Source organism: Lucilia cuprina, chromosome 2 (genome assembly GCF_022045245.1).
Source record: "Lucilia cuprina isolate Lc7/37 chromosome 2, ASM2204524v1, whole genome shotgun sequence".
In the NCBI taxonomy this organism is placed as follows: domain Eukaryota; kingdom Metazoa; phylum Arthropoda; class Insecta; order Diptera; family Calliphoridae; genus Lucilia; species Lucilia cuprina.
The window spans coordinates 24562003-24568801 of NC_060950.1; the positions used below are offsets into that span (position 1 = coordinate 24562003).

The 6799-nt window shown below is 29.2% G+C and overlaps 1 protein-coding gene across 4 annotated transcripts in view; it reads right to left on the bottom strand.

Annotated features, from left to right (window-relative positions):
• Positions 1-6799, bottom strand: part of LOC111679098 — a 38343-nt gene that overhangs the window by 14601 nt on the left and 16943 nt on the right. The window lies entirely within an intron of this gene.

Genomic DNA, 6799 nt, shown 5'->3' on the forward strand with positions numbered 1-6799 from the left:
TTCTAGTTCTGTTCTAGTTCTGTTCTAGTTCTGTTCTAGTTCTGTTCTAGTTCAGTTCTAGTTCAGTTCTAGTTCAGTTCTAGTTTAGTTCTAGTTCAGTTCTAGTTCTGTTCTAGTTTGTTTCTAGTTTAGTTCTAGTTTAGTTCAAGTTTAATTCTATTTCAATGGTGTTACTGAAGTCATGATTATATTACTACAACAAATAAGTATCTACGTTAAACCACTGTGATACGTATTTCATCGAGCTATCCTTAAAGTTGCGTATTTTCTTGATATTTATATTATTTTTTATAAACAACATAGTTTTAATATGCATATTACAGCAGTCTTTCATTATATATATATTTGTAATTATTTTCATGGTAATTTTACAAGATATTTCTATGAATAAATAATAATGATAAGGCTACACACATACATACATATAAATATGGTTATGGTTATTTTATATCCTTATACAAGTTCTAAGATAAAAGTCAAAGTAAAAATCCAAAGAAACATTTAATGCAGTCATTTATTATTTTGTTCCTGCATAATTTAGCTCATATTTAGTATACGGTTTCATTTTATTCAATTTTAACCCAATTAATTTGTTAGCAAAGGAGAATAGAACAGAAAAAAAAATCTCATTACACTACAATTGCGGACATTAAATAACGCAAGTACGTATATATTTTACTTATCCGGTGCAGAGTTGTAAAGGAATTATTTCATTTTCATTTACCATTTCAATCATGGTTTTTCTAAGAGACTAAAATGAATGACTTTTTACTGTATTTAAGATTTTAGTTATGAGAAGTACATATAACGTTCTGTATGTTTAAAATACTATAACTACCCAGCAAAAACTGGGTAATGGCTTTCAATTGTAATTACTTACCTCACAAAATACTTTTCAATGACTACTAAATATGGTTTGGATTAGTTAGAAGTAGTGTAATAAGGTCTTACTAGTAATGTGTTATATAAATACTTTCTTATTCATAAGTCATCCTGCCAGTGAAGATACAGATGCTGTATACGTTTATTCATGTGATTTACAATGACTACTTTTTCTAATTGCTTGTAATCGTTTGTGGTAAGTACTTGCCTCCAATGACATCACCTTGTTAAAATAATGACTTAAAATGCTGTTGTGTAAGTAAATTTTAGCATTTTAACTTTTTACATGGTAATGAAAGTTTTTACTGGGTAGTAGTTCAAATATAGTAGACACATACTTGTGACATCTAAGCCTTAATAAAAAGTGTCTTATCACATGCTAAACTCCTAATAATGTTAAGAGAAATATGTCCTGGAACAAATAAACTCGAATATATGTATATGTGTCGGTCATAAATACTAATGCATAAGGAAAGCAAATTATTATTACGGGAAGTATGCAGTTGTTTTTCTTATTACGAGTAAAATAAATATAAACGATCAAATAACCTCAAGTAATTTAAGCATCTGTTGTATAAAAAAAAAAAAATAACTGAAACCCATTCCAGTGATTTGTTTCAGCAAACAGAGATGGTTAAGAATAATACAAGGAAGAAGAAAAAAAACATAAAATAGAAACCATAAAATAACTTCCTTAAAGGTGGATAGATGTCTTATGGACGGACCTTGGTTGTGTAGGAAAATATGTATGTATGTGTGCATAATAAAGTGTATAGTTAGTCACCTGACCCTGTTGTGATGGTGTTAATGCTGGTGGTGATGGTAGTGGTAATGTCATGATTAGTTGAAATTTCTTTTTATATTTTGTCTAACTTTTCTTTTACTTTCTTTGTTTTTTTATAAACAATGTTTAAAAAACTGGTAAACACAATGTTCTTTTTTTTGCTACGCACTCATACATTTAAATACAAATAGTATAAAGGACACAAGGTTGTCTTAATAGCCTGTTGATTGTTTATTACTTGGACTGTTCTTCTTCTAGTGTTTTTTTGTATTTTTGTTGTTTTATACATTAATTTTGGATTTTACCTTTGGGATTTTTGTAGACCTTAAGGCGTCATTGGTGGTAAAGTTTTTTCTGCTCTTTCTCGACATATTAAATAAAATGTTATAGAATTGTAACATAAACTTACATTTAGTTGACCTTATACTTTGGTTTTTTATATTTGCCATAAACATTAGCAGTTGGTGGGTTTAGAAATGTATTTTGGACATTTTTGTTTTCCAACGATGTCTATGCATAAATAGTAAATTACACACTTAATGTCAACATGTTAATTAAGTCAATTAGTCTATTGTATTCTTTATGGAAAAAAATTCCTACTTCAAAGGATTTAGTAGGCGTACACAATTGTAAAGAGTAAGTATAATAAATGATTAAGGTAAATAATAAAAATCGGACTTATTTTGTTGAACCAAAACTGAAATACACATATCCACAATCAAAACATGTGTTTGCCAGTCTATTGACATAGACAGACTAGCTGTAGGCGCACGGAGCAATGGTCAATGAACGTAAACTGGACAATAAACTGACCAATGTATAGACAAACCTCTGACTTGAAGTTATACTAAATATTAATTGTACTTAATATGAACTATAGTATGGCTAAATTTAGTCTACACCTGGAGTGTAGGCTGACTTTAATCTGGGCTATAGGCTAACTATAGTCTGGACTATTTGCTGTTTATAGTCTATACAAAAAGCTGACCATAGTCTATTCTATATAATAGTCTGTATTAAATATGGTATGGACAATAAGCTAACTTTAGTCTGAACTCTTGAAAAACTATAATCTACATTACAGTCTAACTATTTTCTGGACTATAGGCTAACTATTTCCTGGAATAAATATATAATATAGTCTGGAACATAAGATGACTATAGACTATAGTCTGGACTATTATTATTATGGTCCGGACTATTAGCTGATTATTGTCTGGACAATAGGATAACTTTAGTCTATACTATAAACTTGCTATAGTCTATCCTAAAGGCTGACTATAATCTATAGCTATAGGATTACTATTTTCAAGACTGAAGACTGTCTGTAGTCTGGAATATAAGCTGTCTATAGGCAGATTATTTACTGGTCAATAAACTAACTATAGTCTGGACTAAGGACTGGGCATAGCTAACTAAAAGCAGATTATAGCCCGAACTATAAGCTGACTATTGTCAGGACAATAAGCTAACTTTAGTCTGCATTATAGTCTTACTATAATCTAAACTATAGGCTAACTATAATCTACATCTAAGACTAACTATTTTCTGGATTATAGACTAGCTATAAGCTGACTGCAGTGTGCTGACTATTTTCTGGACTAAAGATTTGCTATGATCTGGAACTATAGTCGTGACTATATGCAAACTATAAGCTTACTTTAGTCTGGATTATTATCTTACTATTGTAGATAATCCACATCACATGCTAACTATTTTCTAGATTATAGACTACCTATAGTCTGGAATAAAAGCTGACTGCAGTGTGCACTATAGGCTGACAATATTCTGGATTAAAGATTGGCTATAGTCTGCAACTTTACTCCTGACTATATGCTAACTATAAGCTATTAGGATGTTAGCTGTTAATGTTTACTATAGTCAATATATAATCATGATCATAGGCTATAAACTGGACTACAGCCAGATTATAGTGTGGACCAATGGCAGACTATAGTTTCGAACAAAGACATACTACAGTCTAGACCAAAGGCTGACTAAAGACAGTCTGCAGAACTGATTAAAGTGTGGAATATAGACTGTCTATAGTCTGGGCTATGGATTTACTACAGTCTGCACTATATAGTCTTGAATGTAGATTGACTATATCCAGTGCTATAAACAGACTGTAGACAGACTATATTCGTGACTATAGCTTAGACTATATGATGGATATAGTCTAGACTATGACCCAACTATCGTATGAACTATAGACTAACTGTAATCTAGCCTGGGCTAAAGACAGACTACAAGCCTGAATAATGAACTGATTGTATGTAGTTTAAATTATAGACTGATTATATTCTCGACTGATCAAATTCTTAACTATATATTATCAAGATCATAGGCTATAATCTTGACTATCACCAGACTATAGTCTAGACCAACGGTAGACTATAGTTTAGACCAAAAGCTGACTAAAGACAGTATGCTGATCTGCTGGACTGATTTTAGTGTGGAATATAGACTGTCTTTAGTCTGGGCTATAGATTTACTGCACTTGAATATAGATTGACTATAACCTGTGCTATAGACAAATTGTTGGCAGACTATATTCGTGACTAGAGCTTAGACTATAAGATGGATGTACTCTAGACAATGTCCTTATTATCGTATGAAGTATAGACTAACTGTAATGTAGGATATAGAGTGTCTATAGCCTGGGCTAAAGACAGACTATAGGCTGGACTATAGTCTAAATATTAAACTGATTGTATATAGTTTAAACTTTTATATTCCGGACTGATTAAATTTTTAACTATTGTCCGAACTTTCGTATGAGTATAGTTTAAACTATAATCTAAACTATAGATCGAATAAACTCCAAAATTCTAATTTGAATAATAACTAATTTTTTTTTAATATCTAAAAGCTTGTTTTTTAAAAAAAAAGTTCTAGCAAAAACTAAGTAATGACTTTCTATTGTAATTACTTACCTAACCACATACTTTTCAGTAATAACTACATATCGCCTGAGTTACATAGAAGCATTCTTATAAGGTCTTATAAATAATGTGTTATTTAACTACTTTCTCTTGTCTGTGAAGCTTTACACAAGGATTACTTTTTCTAATTACTTGTAAGCACTTGCCGCCAATGGCGTCACCTTGTTAAAATAATGACTTAAAATGCTATTGTGTAAGTAAATTTTATCATTTTGAAACCTATACAAGGTAATGAAAGTTTTTGCTGGTGTTATTTCTCTTCAGTTAGCTTCTTCACTTAAAAGTCATTTTTCATCTTTCAGTGGCTCATTTTATAATTAGAAAGTTAAAGGGTAAAAATTAATTTATAATGTTTTGGTTCTTTGTGGTATTTGTTTTACAAGACTTCGGGGTTAATTTCCTTGTAAATGGTTAGTTATGAATTTTCTTTAGAACACAAAATATATAATGAAAAAATATTATTAATGTTTCTGCATGTTGCTGTTTATTTCTATAATATTTTGTATCTTTTGTTTAGTTTTTCTTTTGTCTATTAAGTTGATTTGTGACAGTGACAGGAACTGACAAATTATGTTGTTGAAATGTTTAACAAATGTTTTTTGTCAAATGGATAAAAATTAATTACACTATTAATAAATAAATTATGCATGACACAATGTTCGGAGCGGGAAAACAAAACTAATTATTTATTATTGATTTATAGGGAATAATGTGGTATCTAGGGGGTGGTGAGATAAAATTCTGACTTAATTGTTTAACACTTAAGTGACAAATGTTTAAAAAGATCTTTAAAAGCCAAATAAATAATATTTAACATTAACTATGTTTAGTAGCTGTTTATTGTCTAACTTAAGGGTTTTATGTTAAGGTCTTTAAGTATGCTAGTTTTTTTACGACACCCTAAAGTATACTATAATAAATGTTTAGCCTAAAAGCGGGCTAGTCTTTTGTATTTTGTTTTGTTTATAGCCTAAAGAAAAATGAGCGCTTTAAATGAAATATTGTCTGACTGTGAATGAATATGGAAAATTGAAAAACTTTTTGTTCTACTCAAATTAAAGGACACTGATAAAATAACTTTAAATGTCAATTATATATTCAAACAACTTCTTAAGAACATTTATTTTCCAAGCCACTTAATCTAATTCTAAGTAAGTTAATTTCAATGTACAAGAAAAAAATTTGATAAATTAAAATTTTCTCGCTTTTAACTTAACGGTGAGTTTTAGAAAATGAACAAATTCCCTAGATAATATCGAGTGAACTGTTTGATTAATATAAATAGATTTATTACAATTATCTTTTTTTAAATAATAATAAAAGAGAAAAAAAATAAATAAAATTGCCTACTTTTAGGCTGTAAATGAAAAAAATGATAAATTTAAAGAAATGACCTCAATATGGAAACCTTATAAATATTTGCAATTTATTTGATTCTATTTTCTTGTTGTTTTTGTTTAAATAGAAACAAATATAGAGAACAAAATAAAAACATCAGCAACTACTTACATGCTCTGTAATAATAAAACAACAAAACAAAAACTCAAGTGTCTTTTATTGACTCACAAACACAGCACACTTGACAATCAAAAACAAACAAACTTTGTTGCCGAGTTATGCGGAGTGAGTTCGCCTAGAAAAACAAAGCATAACTTGAGGCACTTTAGTAAATATTTTAAAAATAATAAAAACGCTATTTATTGTTCAAAAGTTGGGGATTTATGATGAAATATTTTATAAAATTTAAATAATAAAAATATAAAAATAATAAGCAATCAGTTTTAGAAATTATTTTTGTACAATCCACTGTGGTGTGAAATAATTTTTGGCACAGATTCTATTGTATAACCTCGAGTAGTAGTTTCAATTCCCACCTGAGGTACATCCTCAATGGAAGCGTAGATGTATTTGTTAGGATTTGATAGAAGTATTACATCCTCTTTTCCTTATTTCAAACTAATCAAGTATCTAATGAACTAACTAACTAACTAACTAACTAACTAACTAATTAACTAACTAATTAACTAACTAACTAACTAACTAACTAACTAAATAACTAATTAACTAACTTACTAAACAACTATCTGTCTGTCTGTCTGTCTGTCTGTCTGTCTGTCTGTCTATCTATCTATCTATCTATCTATCTATCTATCTATCTATCTATCTATCTATCTATCTATCTATCTAT